At 43.6% G+C, this 19,455-nt stretch overlaps 1 protein-coding gene across 3 annotated transcripts in view; it reads left to right on the top strand.

Moving 5' to 3' along the window:
• CHCHD3 (coiled-coil-helix-coiled-coil-helix domain containing 3) overlaps positions 1–19,455 on the top strand; it is a 259,841-nt gene that overhangs the window by 89,495 nt on the left and 150,891 nt on the right. The window lies entirely within an intron of this gene.

Genomic DNA, 19,455 nt, shown 5'->3' on the forward strand with positions numbered 1-19,455 from the left:
CACTCTCTTGGCCAGGATTTTCTTGAGTTTCATATATTACAAGAAGCTGATTAAGGTTGGCCATCCAGGATGTTAATTCAGGTCGGTAACTTTAAGAGCGTTGAAGTCAGGACTTGTACCCAGTCATGCGCCCCGGCATCACACCTGGGGAATGTTTCTTGCTTGCTTTTCCCCCTCCTTTGACTGTCCTGTCTCTGAACACTGAGGCAGGCTCCTTGCTTTCTTTTCCTTCTTGCTAGACGCTTCCAGATGCTTACCTGAGAAACCTCCAGGAAGGTGACTCAGGCTTTTATCAGTACTTGCTAGACCTTAGAAAGAGGAAAATATCAGCAAGGTGCTTAGAAAAGTCTTTCAAAAGACCATCAGAAGCTTTTTCTGTAAAAGTTTGTAGGTATCTTTAAAAAAATTTTTTAAAGACCATATAGGTACTTTTAAAAAAAAGATCATTATCAGAAAATTTGAGAGTCGCATATACATCTTTCACATATACATCTTTTCCTGAACTAACTATGGTTTACACTAGGCCAGGTTTTCCTCTGTGATGCTTTTTCAAGGTCTCTTGTAGACAACTGTGAATTTGGATAAATGCTGTATGCATGCAAATATGTTTGTAGACTACAGAAGTTTTCTGGAATGTAGCTTCTCATGGTGGATAGATTCTCCTGTATCCCTACCACTTACTAAGCCTAGTTTCCATTGCCAGCTAAAACTGGAGTTCTTCTGGTTCAAGCCGCTAGCCTGGTTGCTTAGTTCCTACTTCTTTGTAGAAATGCAGGTGGAACTGCTCAGAGCCTTTAGTCCTCACTAGAACCTCACACTGGGAACCAGTGAGACTGAGCACAAGGCTGTGCATGGAGGGCTTTGAATTTCACAATTCCTACTAGCACTTAACTGAGAACTGCTAAAATTCAACAAGACCAACCTCTGCTCTCTCCTCTAGTGCCTCTCTGTCTGTCTTGCATCTGTCTGTCTGTCTCTCTGTAGTTGCCCCACACACTCATTAATATTGGTAAGATTGACATCTTGTTCTTTCACTTTCTTTTTAATGACTGATGTTAATACTTATCTATGATGATAGGCTGCAGTGTGACAAGTTAGCCTGAGTATATAGTGTATCTGATCAAATTAGCAGAGTGCTATTTCCTTCCTGAGTTATTTTGCTAACAGTTTTTCCCCCTTTTTTCTTTTTCTTTTTTTCTTTTATCCCTTTCTTTGAAAAGTGAATCATATAAAAAAAAAAGAAAAAGAAAGAAAGAAAAAGAAAAGAAGGAAAAAAAAACCAAAATGAACCTATGACCAGGTACAAATAGAGGAATAAAAAGGGAAGCCAGTTTATAAACCTCTTTTAGTCGCTAGTCTGCGGTCCAGGCTGCACAGGGAGGAGGGTGATAAACAGGAGGGAACTGCCAGTGGCCTGACTGCGCGTGCTCATTGAGTGGCACTAAGGGAATAAGAGGGTCAGAAGGGAAGCCAGGCAGTTTAAAGGGTGGCCATCTCAGGCTTAGAAATAAAGTACGGAGCAGCTCAGTTTCTGATCCCATCTGCCATCTGTTTAGCCGGAAGCATACTTTGAAGAAGTGGGGAAAAAAATCTCAGGCTAGTTGGCTGAGGGGTCATTTTTCCTTCGCAGTGAAGTCTCACAATTTGGAGGATAAAGGCGGAGGAGACGTGGGGGTGACGGTGCTCAGGGTTTAGAAAGGCACTGGGGCATTGCTGGTGAGCATTTTTCTGTCTACTTTCTTGGTCGTTGCCCTTATCCCTGGTGAGCTCCTCTTTGAATGGCTCTTTACTTGAATGGACATGCTGTCTCGTTCACTCAGTTTAAGATTTAATGAAAAGACTTATTACATACACAAATGATGAGGCACTGAAAGAGAAGTGATTTCATACAAAAAAGTGCAAGCGTGAAAGGATCTTGTAGAACCTGAGTTGGCTCCCACTGTGTGAGGTGGTTTGGATGGGGCGCCATGCCAGCCTTCTCTGTTTGTCTCAATAATCTGCCTGTTGCTTGTTCTCACTTTTACTTAACTACTCATATGCAAAATACTAAAGTGTGTATTCTATTTGTAGCTTTTTCTTACCGAGTGTGGAGTTGTGTGCTATAGATGGCCAGTTACAGCACTCACAACCGCTGCATCTCAACATTCATCACAGTGCTGGCCACATGGAGTCCTCAGAGCACTCAGGGAATAAGTGGGATTGATACAGTGGTGACGCTCACTCACCCTGGCTTAAATGGTCACAGATATCAGAGTGTTGTGTTGTGTCCACAGAAGCACAACTGCTATTGGGTAGCTCCTGATGTATTTGCTGTGTTTCTCCATTATTGCTGTTAGTGCAGAAGACATGCTTATTCACTGGGTAAAGAACAGAAAATAAGTCCAAAAATACATTCAAAATTGACACAAAACATCACTATCCACAGATAACTATTAATACTCTGTTTGTGTGCATTTGTATATTTAGGTGTCTATACTTATACACGTGTGTGTGTATGTGTGTGTTTATGTATGTGCATGCTTATGTGCATATCTTTGTGTGTTTTGGTTGTGTGTGAAAGTCAGAGATCAACCTTGAGAGTTGTTCCTCTTTTATTTTTGAGGCAGCGTCTCTCACTAGCCTGGAACTCTCCAATTAAGCTAAGCTAGCTGGCCAGCAGTCCCAGGGATCTGCTGTCACACCTCTCCAGAGCTGCACTCACTAGGCCTGGCTTTTTCCCGTGGGTTCTCAGGACTGAGGACAGGCCCTAGTGCTTGTGTGGTAGGCACTTTCCTGTCAAGGTTGTCTTCCCTGACACCTGACACTTAGCTCTTAAGTAATTCTTTTTGTCCAGAGCCTCATGACTGCATGACCCCAACTCTCTGTTTTATTTTTTATTCTTTTTGTTTTCTGTTGAGTTTGTTTATGACATTAATACATTAAGTTTGTCTAGGACATTTATGTGAGTGTTTTTTCCCAAATGACTTTTTACAGTCTTATTAAAATTTACACATTTGAAAACTATTTAGACTGTATGGTAAAAGTTTTTATAAGAATACATATGTTTTTGTATGTTTACTACTTAATGACTGAATATATTTCAGTGAGTTTCCTCCTAATTATTATAATAACATATTAAAGAAAATATAGAAAATGTGAGGAAGAAAAGTATTAGCTGGGAATGCTGGCTGAAGGCAGGAATATTGTTGAGTTCAGAGCCAACCTGGGCCACATGAGAAAGGTCTCTGCCAACCTGGGCTCCATAGTAAGATTGACTCAGGAAATGAAAGACGACCCTAAAACACTGCTGTAAAGCTGTCATCTTCTGCCCATAGAGGTAGGAGTTCTCTTTGCCTCTCCCATCTGTGTGTTCTGTATAGGCCGTATGATTCAGAGTTTACATCCTTCTTGTGAAACAGAGGCCTAGTGTAGGTTCTGTGCCTTCTGTTGTTATGTAGTCCCATGATTCTGTTGCGGGACCATGGTGAGCCAGCCTAATGACTCCAGTGTTATTCTCTGTGGCCACCAGGTCTCTGTCACTGCTCTTCCTGAGACTGTGAGCCCTTGAATGATGGCCAGTGATGGTTGGTTGGTTGGTTTTTCGATCTCTAGTTGGAATTCGAGTGTTAGAGCCTGTAGGAAACTAAACTCTTGAGTTTCATGTATTTGAGTTAATCAGAAAGCTTTTGTTCAGTCAAACTGATGTGACCATGTGTATCTTTCTCAAAATATTTGAGGCCACATGCATTTTATATATTGAATTTTAAAGGAATTTGGTATACTTTCACATACATACTTATGTACTTATCTCTCTATTATCTGTCTGTCTGTCTATATCTGATGAGAAGACCTTAGGCTAAACATGGCATTCATGTTTCAAATACACTGTATACATGTGGACTAGAAGTAATTTTCCAGTGCTTTTAGTGTGTCCGTTTTGACTGCCATCTGTCTCATAAGTCAGGGGTGGAATCTATCATTAGCAATGTTATGTCAACATATACCAAGAAGTCTTGGGATCTGGTCTTATATTTTTATGTTTATCTGCTGGTATGTATATATACTTGCTGGGAATTGAACCTGAGGTACCACTGAGCCACACCCCATATCCAGTTTTAGACTTAGAACATTTTGTATCTCACATTTTCAGATACGCTCAGTCTATGTTGTGAAATCAACTTACTCTTGTCTCTCCACTCTTTTCCCCTGCTCATCAGTGTTTGGCGTTGAATCTGTGTCTTCTTGGGTGTGAGTGCCAGGCTTCCCCCTCAGTTGTCCTAGCAGCTGGTTCTCCTTGAAGAGCTGAGTCACGGTGGTCCTGTTGCTGAAACCTTAAAGTAGGTTCCAGTCAGAAGTTTCTCTCTGGAAGACTTGTTTTGGCTGGGGAAGCTGTTAAGCCTGGTCTTAACAGGGTGTATACCATTTCCTATCTATCCTGCATGACTGCTACCAGAATTTTAATCAGATTTTATCCAGAGGCTGGGAGAGGCCACTCACTGGGGACTTTGCCTGCTGGAAGTCCTAAGTGAGGTTCATACCTCCTAGGGGCAGTGAAGAAAGAAAAGTGAAAGGGCAGCACCGAGCCACACACAAGGTCAGTGTAGCTGGACATTTTAGTGTCTTCAAGATCCTGTGTTCATAGTCTCATATTTGCTGTGTCATTATAATTTCTTTTGAAATTAAAGAATAGTAGGCTGATTTTTTACTTTGCAATTATATTTGATTTCTTTCTAAAAATGCCAATTAAAATAGTGATTCAGTCTTTTTTCTGTCTTATTACATTATGTACGCTTCATGTTAGTCATTTCTTATTCACCACAGAGCTGTTCAGTATTTTCTTTTTAAAAAGATCTGAACTTTAAAATAAGCCATAGGTCAGTTCTCTAAGACCATTTACTTAAAGTGTTTTGGACCCTCTGCCCCTAAGTGTGACGCAGCCTCCTTTACCTTTAGAGCAGGTTTCTTACTGGATGTTTCCTGTGTGGAAATCACTCTGGAGAGTGCTCAGGCTGTGAAGGGAGGAAGAGAAAGTCAGTAATGGGTGAGGCGGTCATTCAGGCTCTAGTTTCCTGTTTGCAGTCATCATTTTCTCCTGCTAGGCTCTCTGTTTCTGTGAACGTTTGTAGTCACTGTATAAAATCCTGGGTTCGGTTATGCCGTCTCCTTACATATCTTTCACTGTACTTTGCTTATTATTTTCTCTCCCCTGTGACCCCCATCTCTTCTCTCCTGCTTGCTGATTGGCTTCTTCATATCAATAGTACCCTTCTCTGCTTCCATAGTGTGTGTGTGTGTGTGTGTGTGTGTGTGTGTGTGTGTGTGTGTGTGTGTTTAAATCTGTTGTCCTCGGATGAGAAAGAACATATTTTGGAGAAACAAATATCAGTCTTTAAAGTCAGTCTTTTAAAGTGTAATTATCTTATCCGTTATGCTACTTATGGTGTGTGAGAGTCCCTACTTTTGAGGTTATATGGGTCTTGCCTTTGAAACTCATTGCTGTACCTGTTTCCCTTTAACAGCTGCCTAAGTGCCTGCTTATGTCAGGCTCCAGCAGATAGTAAGTTGATCTTGTTGACTGAACTGTTGAATGTGCTAAGTCCCAGAAATAAGAGGAAAGGACATGAATTTTCTAGAGCAGCCTGTTGAGGCTTTCCCAGAAGGTTGGAAAGTAGGGCTGTGTAGTGTCCTAAGTTTTAGGCATGAGCATCAGTGCATGGGGATGGGGCACACCACGTGCTGCTGAGGGGAGCAGGAGTGAGAGGAGTGGTGGATGGGGCAGCAGCAGTCATCAGAGTGTAGGTTCTGGAGGACACACGTGCCTGTTAGGAACCCTGGACTAGATACATAGGAGTCTTTGCCGCAGGCCAGTGGAGTGGTTAGAAACTCGTTCTTCAGAGCTCAGTGGTGTGTGAAGGCAGAATAGAGAAGGGCATGGCTGGGCGCTGAGAGTCTGGAGGAAGGCCTCAGTCATGCAGTGAAGAGCATGTGATGCCTGAGTTAGAGCAGTGCCTATAGGGAAGTGGGGCGGGTGATGCCCGAGTTAGAGCGCTGCCTATAGGGAAGTGGGCGCAGGTGATGCCCGAGTTAGAGCACTGCCTATAGGGAAGTGGGCGCAGGTGATGCCCGAGTTAGAGCACTGCCTATAGGGAAGTGGGCGCAGGTGATGCCCGAGTTAGAGCACTGCCTATAGGGAAGTGGGCGCAGGTGATGCCCGAGTTAGAGCGCTGCCTATAGGGAAGTGGGCGCAGGTGATGCCCGAGTTAGAGCGCTGCCTATAGGGAAGTGGGCGCAGGTGATGCCCGAGTTAGAGCGCTGCCTATAGGGAAGTGGGCGCAGGTGATGCCCGAGTTAGAGCGCTGCCTATAGGGAAGTGGGCGCAGGTGATGCCCGAGTTAGAGCACTGCCTATAGGGAAGTGGGCGCAGGTGATGCCCGAGTTAGAGCACTGCCTATAGGGAAGTGGGCGCAGGTGATGCCCGAGTTAGAGCACTGCCTATAGGGAAGTGGGCACAGGTGGTGCCCGAGTTAGAGCACTGCCTATAGGGAAGTGGGGCAGGTGATGCCCGAGTTAGAGCACTGCCTATAGGGAAGTGGGCGCAGGTGATGCCCGAGTTAGAGCACTGCCTATAGGGAAGTGGGCGCAGGTGATGCCCGAGTTAGAGCGCTGCCTATAGGGAAGTGGGCGCAGGTGATGCCCGAGTTAGAGCGCTGCCTATGGGGAAGTGGGCGCAGGTGATGCCCGAGTTAGAGCGCTGCCTATGGGGAAGTGGGCGCAGGTGATGCCCGAGTTAGAGCGCTGCCTATAGGGAAGTGGGCGCAGGTGATGCCCGAGTTAGAGCACTGCCTATAGGGAAGTGGGCGCAGGTGATGCCCGAGTTAGAGCGCTGCCTATGGGGAAGTGGGCGCAGGTGATGCCCGAGTTAGAGCGCTGCCTATAGGGAAGTGGGGCGGGTGATGCCCGAGTTAGAGCACTGCCTATAGGGAAGTGGGCGCAGGTGATGCCCGAGTTAGAGCACTGCCTATAGGGAAGTGGGCGCAGGTGATGCCCGAGTTAGAGCAGTGCCTATAGGGAAGTGGGGCAGGTGATGCCCGAGTTAGAGCGCTGCCTATAGGGAAGTGGGCACAGGTGATGCCCGAGTTAGAGCGCTGCCTATAGGGAAGTGGGCGCAGGTGATGCCCGAGTTAGAGCAGTGCCTATAGGGAAGTGGGGCGGGTGATGCCCGAGTTAGAGCACTGCCTATAGGGAAGTGGGCGCAGGTGATGCCCGAGTTAGAGCGCTGCCTATAGGGAAGTGGGGCGGGTGATGCCCGAGTTAGAGCACTGCCTATAGGGAAGTGGACGCAGGTGATGCCCGAGTTAGAGCACTGCCTATAGGGAAGTGGACGCAGGTGATGCCCGAGTTAGAGCGCTGCCTATAGGGAAGTGGGGCGGGTGATGCCCGAGTTAGAGCACTGCCTATAGGGAAGTGGGGCGGGTGATGCCCGAGTTAGAGCACTGCCTATAGGGAAGTGGGCGCAGGTGATGCCCGAGTTAGAGCACTGCCTATAGGGAAGTGGGGCGGGTGATGCCCGAGTTAGAGCACTGCCTATAGGGAAGTGGGCGCAGGTGATGCCCGAGTTAGAGCAGTGCCTATAGGGAAGTGGGCGCAGGTGATGCCCGAGTTAGAGCAGTGCCTATAGGGAAGTGGGGCGGGTGATGCCCGAGTTAGAGCACTGCCTATAGGGAAATGGGGCGGGTGATGCCCGAGTTAGAGCTTATAGGGAAGCAGAATAAACAAATGTAAGAAACATTTGGGAAATAGTTTTCCTAGGACTTCAGGTTTGAAGGATAGAAAGAAGGATCAAGAGTAACTTTAGGGGATGAATTTGTGACCGTGGGTAAGGATGCTTGCAGCAGACCTACAGCCTCTTTTATTCCTGAAACCTAGATAGTAGGAGAGGAAAACTGTTTCCCACAAGTTGTCTTCTGACTTCTGTGTGTGTGCTGTGGGGCGCACAGATGCTTTCCCCTCTCTAAATGAGTGAACACATAGACACAATTTAACAAAAGACTACAAAGTCTCTACTATGAGCAACTCTGTTCATTAGGGGAGGAAAAGGCTAAGAGGTAACCTTAAGAGTATCCGGGGTCAAGTTACACTGTGTCCACAAGTTCACTGAAGAATTAGCGAGGGTCCTGGCTCTAGCTTTTGTTCTTTTCCGATTTTTGAGAGTACTTTGGTCTTTTTCTACATGTATCTCCACCACACACTTAGTTTTCAGCATATCCTGTGGATAAGGTTCTGTTAATTGCAGATGTGAAGGCAAATTAGATCTGGTTGCCCTTCCTCAGCGTCTTCATTGCAGTGTTTGTCAGGGAGGTCAAAGGCCATTCTTTTTTTTTTTCCTTTTAATTTTGTCACTTTTGAGTGTTCAAAAACCTCACACTGTTTAGAAAAATACTACAGAAAGTAGAGTGAGTGAGTGCACAAATCTCATTTCTGCAAATTTAAGTGATGTTCACCAGAATAGTACTTTTCATCTCCTCACTCCCTATTTTTGTCTGAAATGCACCAGTGCAGCAATCAAGAGCTGATTAATTCTGTGCTGTGTGCTTTTCAACTATGTGTTTTCTTTCTGCTTTAAACTGTGACAGTTGAAATTTTATGGTAAAAGACAAAAATATTTTGAATTTGGGGTGCAGAGAAAAATGACTGAATTAAAGGAAGTGGATAAGAATACCACTGCTGTCCAGATGTGTGTGTTCCAGGTGCAGAATGCAGTTCAACCTCTGATTCTGAAGCCGCCAACAAGGTTCTTGCTGCAAAGTTCTATGTAATAATAGACGCTTAAGACTCATCTCTAGATTAGTCAGGTAGATGACATTTCAGCATAACACTGGTTATCCTGAGTTCTCTTATTGAGCACTTAGAGATGATTAAGAAATTCCACTTGTGTGTGTGTATGTGTGTGTGTGTGAGCGCGCGCGTGCGTGCGTGTGTGTGTGTGTGTGTGTGTGTGTGTGTGTGCGCGCGCGTGCGCGCGAGCGTGTGTGTGTGTGTGTGTGTGTGTGTGTGTGTGTGTGTGCGCGCGTGCGCGCGATCTAGGTGTGTGACTATCTCCTTGGTTGTTCTCCCTGTGGTTGTTCTCTCTTTATTTATTTAGATATGCACAGTGTACTAGTTTGCCAGGAGTGAAGTTACTAATTTTGAATTTTGGGGGACTGTCTAAATACACAATTTCCACCTTGTGTTTGATGGATTTAAAGCAAAGTTACAGATACTTCCCCAGGGTTGTTGGTAAGAATAGGATGTGGATTCTACCCACAAGTCCATCTTCCTAGGCCCGCTCGGTTAATAGCTGCATGGGAACTTGAAAGGGCAGCTTGCCCAGGAAGGTGAGAGCGAGGCGTGCTGTGCCCTTGTGGATTAGCAGGCCAGTGCAGTCTCCAGAACAAAGCCTCCGCATTCTGTGCTTTCCTTTTATTTTCTTTGTTCGCACCTGCGGGCCAGCTTCTAGTGTGGCATTGTGAGTGTGAGCTGGAATGCACACACCGTAAGAAGGGGCGGTTGATCAAGTGTTCTGTGGCGGTGCGGGCAGCTGCAGTCGCTTTGGTTTTACTGCGGTAGCCTACCCTTTACGTGAATGAAGAGCTGTAAAGTGGTAAGACTGGAGCTGCAGACACAGGGTCTCACCGTATGCTTAAACCTTACTCAGATGAATATATCTCTTAAATACACATTGTTGAATCTCATACTTCTCTGGGCAGGCAAAAATGACCTAGAATCTTATGACCAAGTGTCCTTGGGTAAATATATATCACATTGATTGTCTATCGAGGACCTAAAGGTGGAGCATGGCAGAATGTCTCCTTAGCAGAGGAGACTACACCCCGGGCTCAGCCAGGGAGCCTTCTGGTGAACTCAGTGTCCAGGTGACTTGTTCACACAGACTACCACAATCCTGTTGGCAAGTGATTAGAGAGGTCAACAAGGATGAGCAGAATGGCACTGAAGTTCCTTCTTAGAATACGCCATTACAGTCCCATTTTAAATGTCCTTTTGAAAATTCATCAGGTAGCTTGAAAAACATTGACTGAGGGCAACTCAGGCTGAGTGGTATCTTAAGTGTTAGCGCTGCCACAAATAGCTTATTGACATTCCATCACTGGGTCGTTACGTGTGTCCAGGTGAGATATGGGGAGCACTGAGGAAAAATCCATAGGTAACTGTGGGGGAAAGAGCTGCTTATACTCCCATCTCTTGATAATGACTTGGCATTTATTGTTAATATATTTGCTTCATGACCCTGTTGGAAATGAACTGTCATTAGTGCCTTGGAATTTTATTGAACTGACACCATAACCTTATTTTCTCTTAAAGAGGCCGAGAAATACTGCTCTCAGTGTTTGCCTTATCCTGTAACAAATCAGAAGTTTAACATAAGCATAATCAAGTCTTGGGTTTTGCACAGTGGCTTGAGCACCTCTGTGTTCAGCCTTGGTCTTTCCAGGTTGCCTTCACAGCAAGTCTCACAGTTGTCTGTCTGTGAATTGCTTTCACTGTCATGTGGGAGGATCTGTAGTGCTGAGTCTGAGATAGTCCATGTGCAGTGCGAGCTCCTTGTATAATGGGTGTTAATGACATCCCTGTTCTGTCAGTCTGTCATTTTGGCATCCTACATGGAGCTGAGTTATTCTCTTCCTTTGTTCTTGATGATCTGAGCTATGCCCTGCTGATGTGTGTAGGCTGTTTATTTTGTGGTTATGGAGAGAATAGTATTGTAGTATTCCCTTGTATCCCTAAAGATAGGCTCTAATTTCCTCCATTCTGACTTCTCCCTCCGCTCCCAGCCCTCCCCCCCCATCCCCCCATCCCCCGTGCCCAGTATAATTTAAGGATGACTTCTCCTGAAAATACTGAAGGGCAGAATTACCAAATGAAGTAAGGCCTTCGTTCTCTGGAGAACAAGAGTCTGTTTACAGACCTGCAGTATTTATTACATACCTCATTTAGCCCATTTATCATTTTAATAGAAAAATGAGTCATTTTAGATGATTCTGAAGTAATTCGAGGTAAGCTACATAGCCCTGGGCAGAATATGATTTATGCAGACAGCACTACGCTGTTTTCAAAAACAATAATGGAATGGTCAGCACCCATGACTTATGATAACTTATGGTAGACTGATGAGACGTCTTTATTGTCACATGTGGAGTTTTCTAGCTAGTTGTCCCATTCTCTTGTGACAGGTGGTCCCACCAAGTCCCATGCTTGGTACCTGCAGGGTCTTTACTTGTTCTTCATACCAACTTCAAGATGCACTTCCAGATAGTATTTGCTGTTATCCTGATGGGCAAGGCCACAGTCAGGGTCATTGGCTACTTTAATGGAGGTTATAAGACCTGTCAATATACATTTTCCGCTTAGAAATTAAACATCTTCTGTTTAGAATTTTTTCATCCCACTGCGTGCGTCTAGTTTAAGCCCCATTGGATTTAAACTTTAAATTCCTTTCCTGTGGATGTGTACTTGACTCCCTGGTGCACAGCCAGCTGATCTGGGTCCTACCGATAAATCTCGTCTGTCCAGGAAGGCACACACGTTTTATTCATGGTCAAAGTCATAGCCAAATTAATTGGGGTTTTTGTTGCTTATCATTTAACAGAAACTTTTAGATCTATAGTCTCACTTGGCATATTCTGTGGGAGCTTATGTGTTACACCTATTAATGATCGAGAAAATGTTCAAAGAAATACTGCACCAAAAAATAACACAAAAGCAGACTCTGGGTTACACCTGAGGAGATGTTGATGCGTATGCAAGAGACCTGGTTTGTCTACTTCCCGTTTCTCCGACTTCACAATACATGTATAAAGAGACAAATTGTAAAATTTTTGTAGGAGGAGAAAGAGATGACTTCCCCCTACCCCTCCATGCTCCTTTTTGGTGACATTATGTTGATTTAGGAGAGTAAAGTACTATTACTGTAGTAAATTACTTTTTAAAGTAATTGTACATATTAGCAATGTGAACTTTTTAAAAAAACAATGTGAACTTTACTATTAATTTTGTGGGGGTTTTAAAATTGAATTTAATGAGAAATTTTAGAATATATATATGTATATATGTATGTATGTGTGTTTGTCTCATAAGCAAGCTCTGAATGAAGTTTGAAAAATGTTGACATTGACTATTTTGGAGATTAGTTAAGTTGAAAGAAGATGAAAGAAACAAAGTAAGAGTGTAAGAGTTGCCTTTTATAATCTCCAGGAGAGTCTTTTCCAAAAATTAAAAGTCAACGATATACATTGCTAGATAAAATGTTTATGGTTGTGGGTAACATGTAATGAATATTTCTTAATGTGGTAAAAGTAAATGCACTGTTAAAAAAAATAGTAGTTCTAGGGGATAGCTGTACACACACGGGACCTGGGGTGATCCCCACCCACGGGCAGACAGGCCTGCGCTGCAGCTCTGGTCCTGAGGATTTTGTCTTAAACAACAAGGTGGATGACTCTCAAAGAACAACACCTGGTGTTGACCTGGTCTTAGCATCTCTGCTTGCGTATGTGTGTGTACATGTGCATGCACGTGTGTGAGTGTGTGTGTGTACGCGCGTGTGCGTGTATGTGTGTGTTTGTGTGTGTGTAATTGTGTGTCTGACTAAATTGTTTAGAGTTTTAAAAGCAGTGGCACTCTCAGGACACACACAAACACACACAAAATGACAGTTTTAAGATTCATTTCTTTTTCCTTGAGATAATTTCTTACACTAAAGCTGTAACAATAGTACAACAAATGCAATTTAGATTTGTCTGTTTTTAATCCTTTCTCGTTCTTTCTTTTTGCCTAATTATGTATATTACACTCACACAAATTTATATTTATATATTATATACATGACATAATGGCATGGCGTCATATAACCTAAATATTGTGTACATGAGATCATATGTTGTGCATAAATGTGTACTTAGAATCATTCAGTATGAGTTTTATAGTCATGTTTTTTAACCCTTAATTGTTCTCTTTTTAAAAAAGTACAGTTATCCAATGTCAACAAATTTCACAATTCTAGCCCTCAATTTAGATTCTGATTTTCTCAGTTCTCTCATGGAGGGTATATAGTCTAGGGTCACAAATCTCATCTGCTCAATATGTCCCCGGATTCCACTTTAAAAACAAGAGTAAGATGAGGAGGATCCTTTGTCAGTTTCAGCTCATGAGCTCCTGCTGCCATTTTTAGAAGAAGGATGGGCAGAGAGGAAGATGTGGAGGTCTCATGTTAGCACGCAAGGCCCATACTTTATATTGAGTGCAAGTTGAGGCAACATAAATGCTTTGGAAATTTTCTTTTTGTAAACCAAAAATGCTATTGCAGGCATCCAAGTTATATCATTAAACGCCATTAGAAAGTGAACTCCATTCTTACTTTTCTACTGAGGCTTTGAGTGGTAATTTCATCTGAAATAGCCTCCTCGCTGTCCCTCCCTTCCAAGTTCTGCCCCATGTAATTTTAGGCAAATTGCTTCCTTTCCTTTATGCCCTTTGTTTCCGTCTGCTTAAAATGAGGACAGAGTCTTTAATGTACTTCTTTCAAGTCTGTTACCTTGATGAATAAATACATAAATACACAGGTTCTTTGAGAATGCAGAGTTCCACGTATTTATAAATTGGCTTTTCCTAAAGTAATTTCATCTTGTGAATAGGCTACCAGTTCCAGGAGTCACATCTATTTTAATTTTCTTTAGTTATTAAAAAAAAAGCCCATTTTAAGAAATAAGAAAAATAGTTAAAGTTGAAGGCTTTTATTTTCTTGTTAAATTGGATTTTTGTCATTGAAAACTTACTCTGATTAAGTTGAAATGCTTTGGTCACAGGCACAGGTATGGGTGCTCTTAGCCACTGTGCACTGAGGGTCAGACTTCGCGCCCCCTTCCTGGAGAGAAGGGGATGGGCCTCTTGGCTAACGTTTGTTTGCTGTGGATGAGGTTCCAGGGCTTTGTTTGCAGAATAATAGGCATTTTAAGGAAAAAATAGATATTTTAAGATATGAACAGAACTTGGGCCTATTTATTCCTTAAAATGCCTACCACAAGCCGGGCCAGGTGGCACGTGGCTGTAATCCCAGCACTCTGGGAGGCAGAGCAGAGGCAGGCAGATCTCTGTGAGTTCAAGGCCAGCCTGGTCTACAAAGTGAGTCCAGGACAGTCCAGGCCAAACTGTCTCAAAAAACAAAGAACAAATAGAAACCCCCACATTCCTAAGTTTACAGCAGCATGGGGACCTGAACGTGGTGTTAGCCGCAGTATGAGAAGCCTGAAAGGTATTATACCATGCGATGTAGCCAGATTCACAGAGACAGTGACTGCGCAGCCACACCGGCTGCTTTACAGCATTGAACGCGTAAGTCGAAGTGGTCATTGCCAGAGTCTGCGGTCAGGAAGCTGAGGTGATGTTGGTCAAAGGGTACACATTTGCACTCTGCGAGTTAGTTCTGTGGATTACTGTGCAGTACAGACCATACATATTGTAATAACAGACTGTGTACTTTAATATATAAGAAGGTAAAGATGTAGGGTGACAGACTAATTAGTGACTGTGGTAATCCGCTTGTAGTCCATACATAAGGTCAAATCGTTATGTTGTTCACCTGAAATGTATATAACTTTTATTTGTCAAGTATACCCCAGGAATGGTAGATGGAACATAAATATCATGAGGAAAAAAATAAATTATGACTTAAATTTCTGTTCTATGGTAGATTAACTCTTTTGCTACCTCTAAGCTCTGCAATTCATCTTTTCAAAACTTGCTTTTTCATTTATTCAGCTCATTAAAAATTATTTGTTAAGTTTAGTTGACCATTGTATTGTGTGTCTTACCCATTTCTGACATTTGTTTCTTTTTGTAGTTCTCCCTTGCCCATTTTAAATTTGCAACATATGGACAGTGGCATCTTTAGAATGTTTCTTGTCATTTCCTGTCATGCACGGGTGACAGAATGTATTGGTTTTTCAAACTTATAATTTTTTTAACCTCCTTATGGAGCTTAGTAGATTATAAAGAGACTGGCTCAGTTCCAACCGTAAAGACATCAAAAAGAACAAGTTCTAAATACCATCATTTAGAATGCAGCATATTTAGCTGTGTCTCCATCTTATATGCCACCATTTCCAAGACACATCTATAGTAATGCATATGCTTGGCCTGTATGTTAAAATATTGCTTCCCCCATCCCTCTTGTCTCTTGGGAGGGGACATATATAGTGAGCCTTTGGGAACATGTGTGCTGGGCCCACAGAGTGACACAACAAAAGCAGACTTGTCAGGCAGTCAGGTTTTGTCTTGTAAATGACACGGTACAAATGCATGCAGTGGATTAAAATATGTTCACCCTGACAAAAATCTTTTATTTGAATAGGAAAACAAAACAAAAACCAAACAAACAAAAAACTAAAAAACCCTTCATTAATTCCAATTTCAACAAAGGTGGTTGCTGCGAGGGAGAGCGATTGCCAGGATGGTACATTTCTCAGGCGTGGTTCTTGATTCTCAGCCCTGTGTTGGTTCTAATCTTGTCTTGGCATGCCGTGCTTCCGGAATGTATCAGTTCTCATGTTCCTTTGGCTTCTTCTCAAGATTTATGAAGGGGGGTCTGTTAGCTTTTTGTCTGGCAAGTGACAAAGCCTATTTGAGACTCTCTAATCAATAATTGTAAAATAACTAGAAATTGATCCATGCCAGTTGTAAATCCATCCATGCATTTCTATTAAAGTCTGTCACCAGAAGCGGTAGAAAAGACCTCATCATTGAAGCCAGGACAGAAGCAAGTAAGCAGCTGGCCGCCGTGTATTAATGGGATGCTCTTACAGGCTTCGCAGCCGACCCACAGTGCTTCCAGTGCTGGCGCAGCCTGATGGAGGAGCCCACAGTGCCTACAGGTGGAGATGTGGTGTGATGGCACAGGCTGAAGCATTACATCCCTCCACGGCAGGTTGTCTCTGAGCCTGACTGTGCCCTCTTGCCCATTTGGTGAGAGGATTTTAGGTTTGTTTCTTTTGGATAGAATAAATGTGGGGAATGCACAGGTGATGTTTCATAACATCACTGTTGATGTACCCATGTTGTTTGGGCAAAATTATTTCTAAGCAATACTTGAGGTAGAGGGCACACCTCCTTTCTTGGTTTGTCAAGTGCCAGCTTGTTACTGTGGAGATGCTACAAGGACCAACATTTCTCTTGGGGCACAGGAGCTTTTTATTTGCGGCTTCTCAGGTAGTATCTACCACAGCTTGTTTATGTAGTACAGGGTATTTGACTCAGGGCCTCATGAAAAGTACCCAAACATTTAGCCAACTGAACTCACGTCTAGCCATCATTGGGGGCTTATGGGCTATCATAAAATGCTTATACACCAACACTTGAGAAACAGGAGATTGTTTTCTTGGTCTAAAGCTCAGGCCATACTGAGTGATCCAGAGCCAAGAATTGCCTGCAGTTGATTTGCTATATTGCTTTGTCTCAAGGAGTAGGGCAGTCCTTACCATTCAGCCATTAAGTTGTCATGAAATGTACTTACAGTATGGTGCTTACTAGGTTAAAAGTCAGATCACTCTTCAATATATTTATCTAACTGCACAGATACAACTCTTTGTAGTAAGATCCTGTTTCTTTTCTTTTTAAAAATTTCTCTTAACACTTTTCAAATACATTTTAACAACCCTCAAGTCTCAGAAATAAGTATTTAATTTTCATTTTTGAAATATTATAATTACATTTCTCCCACCCTCCCTCCTGATTTCTTTCAAATTTATGGCCTCTTTTTTCCATTAATTGTTATTGTATGCATATATGCATATATTCCTAAATATAAGCTGCTCATCTGTGTGACGTCACTTTATGTATGCGTTCACAGCTGGCCGTTGGTGTTAGGTAGCAATCTCCTCTGCTCTTCTCTGGGGAGCACTGTTTCTCCCCTGCTCAGCATTCCCTAGTTGCCCGCATTTCTTCATGTTGAGGCTCGTGGACTTTCCCGTGTTCATGTTGGCATGTCTATTGGCATGTCTTTGTCAGCTCATGTTTGGGAAGTCATGTTAGTAAGACTTCGTCAGTGCAGCTGCTGGCATTCCCAAGAGACCCAGTCTCACAGCAGACTCCATGATCTTAACCTTGCAGTGTTCACTGAACCTTAGGTGTGGGAGTGTTTAATAGATGGGTCCATTGGGAGTGGGCTTCATAACTCTACATTTTGATTGGTTGTGTGGTTTTCTATAAAGGTTGTTAATGAGGAGGGATGACTTCGCTTATCTGTGGGTGTAAGGACAACCGCTTAGACTGTTGTCAGGGAGTCTGCCTCTTTAGAGTAGTGGGTGTAGGTTTTCCAGTCGCCACACCTTCACTAGACCAGAGTCGTTTTCCAGTACCAGGCACAGTTTCCCCCTTGCTGAGGTGTCTTGAGTCCAATTAGAGGGCTGTAGGTTGCTGACCACATAGGCATGCCACTACTGTGCCCTGTTTGCCTTTGATGCGGTCACAGCTGTCATAGCTGGGCAGGACTGCTCATTGTCTCTCCTCGGGAAGCTTGCATGGCATTTTCTAGTACATGAAAGCTAGTCCTCAGCATGGTAGCATTCGGGTCAGTTCCAGCTCAGGGGTCTCTGAGACCTGTTTCTGAGGCACATGCTGTCTTCGGGAACAGGGACTTCCCTTCCGCCTCAGGGGAACAGCCAGGGCAAGAGCAGTGAGTGCGCTGTATGCTTTGGGAGTCTCTTGGATAGTGCTGGCCAACAGCTCAAAGGTGGGTTTCTCATGCCTGCTGTGGCGTTTTGTTAGGTGGTCTTTGGCTCTTGGAGGGAGCATTATCAATGCAGATTAAAAAGCTTATTTAGACTATATGTGTGTACTATATGTGTACATAGAATTATAGGATTCTGGGGGTATATAGTTAATAGCATGATCCCTTATGGCTTTCTCAGACATCCTTGTTGTTATCTTACCCTTCTTTTTCTTCTGTGTGTGCTACCTTCTACCCAGTCCCTCCATGGCGCCCCACCCCCACCCATTCTGCTGTTCCATCTCTGCAGTATTTCCCAACCACCGTATCCTGGCAATGGTCCCGTTTTACTTTCCTGGTTTCTAATATTAAAAATTTTAATTTCTGTATGATAAAACAAGTTGTATCATCAGCCATTAGCTCTGAAGTAGATCAGGGGTTTAATACTTAAAATGGAAAAAGTGGCTTAGAAAGGTCAGGAACGGGACGACCTGCCACTCTGATGTAACAACTGTGCGGTCCTGGTGTGCGCTTCTCCTGCAGAGGCTCGCCACAAGTGGTCTTTGCCTCCTGTCAACATACTTCAGCCATACATAACCAGACGGCCCCCTAGTTAGAACACGGGCTTTTCACTTTACACGCCCTGCAGAAATGACTGTGTCTTGGTAAGAGTTCCCATTGTTTTCTTCTTTTTGACAGATAAACCTTTTATTTTGAAGTGATCTTATGGTCTTTTAGTTGATTTGCAGGTTTCTGTAAATTTCTTTGCTTATGGATAAACTAGGCTTGTAAGTGTGTAGTATTGTGACCTGTGAGATGTGACAATACAGGTTAATTCCTAAATCTTACAAGGTGGCAGGAGAAAACCCTTATCTGGAAGTTGTTCTCTGACCTTAGATTGTGTGTGTATGTGTGTGGAGAGAGAGCGCTGCGGGGGGGGGGGGGGGGCGGGCGACGGCGACAAAACAAACAAAGGCTGTGGTGTGCAGTGCTTAGCTCACCTAAAGTCCTTAGACACAACAGAGGCTGTGGTGTGCAGTGCTTAGCTCACCTAAAGTCCTTAGACACAACAGAGGCTGTGGTGTGCAGTGCTTAGCTCACCTAAAGTCCTTAGACACAACAGAGGCTGTCGTGTGCAGTGCTTAGTTCACCTAAAGTCCTTAGACACAACAGAGGCTGTCGTGTGCAGTGCTTAGTTCACCTAAAGTCCTTAGACACAACAGAGGCTGTCGTGTGCAGTGCTTAGCTCACCTAAAGTCCTTAGACACAACAGAGGCTGTCGTGTGCAGTGCTTAGTTCACCTAAAGTCCTTAGACACAACAGAGGCTGTCATGTGCAGTGCTTAGTTCACCTAAAGTCCTTAGACACAACAGAGGCTGTCATGTGCAGTGCTTAGTTCACCTAAAGTCCTTAGACACAACAGAGGCTGTCATGTGCAGTGCTTAGTTCACCTAAAGTCCTTAGACACAGCAGAGGCTGTCGTGTGCAGTGCTTAGTTCACCTAAAGTCCTTAGACACAACAGAGGCTGTAGTGTGCAGTGCTTAGTTCACCTAAAGTCCTTAGACACAACAGAGGCTGTGGTGTGCAGTGCTTAGTTCACCTAAAGTCCTTAGACACAACAGAGGCTGTGGTGTGCAGTGCTTAGTTCACCTAAAGTCCTTAGACACAACAGAGGCTGTCATGTGCAGTGCTTAGCTCACCTAAAGTCCTTAGACACAAC

The sequence above is a fragment of the Acomys minous genome (assembly GCF_964271855.1).
Source record: "Acomys minous genome assembly, chromosome: 6".
NCBI classification, from domain to species: Eukaryota; Metazoa; Chordata; class Mammalia; order Rodentia; family Muridae; genus Acomys; species Acomys minous.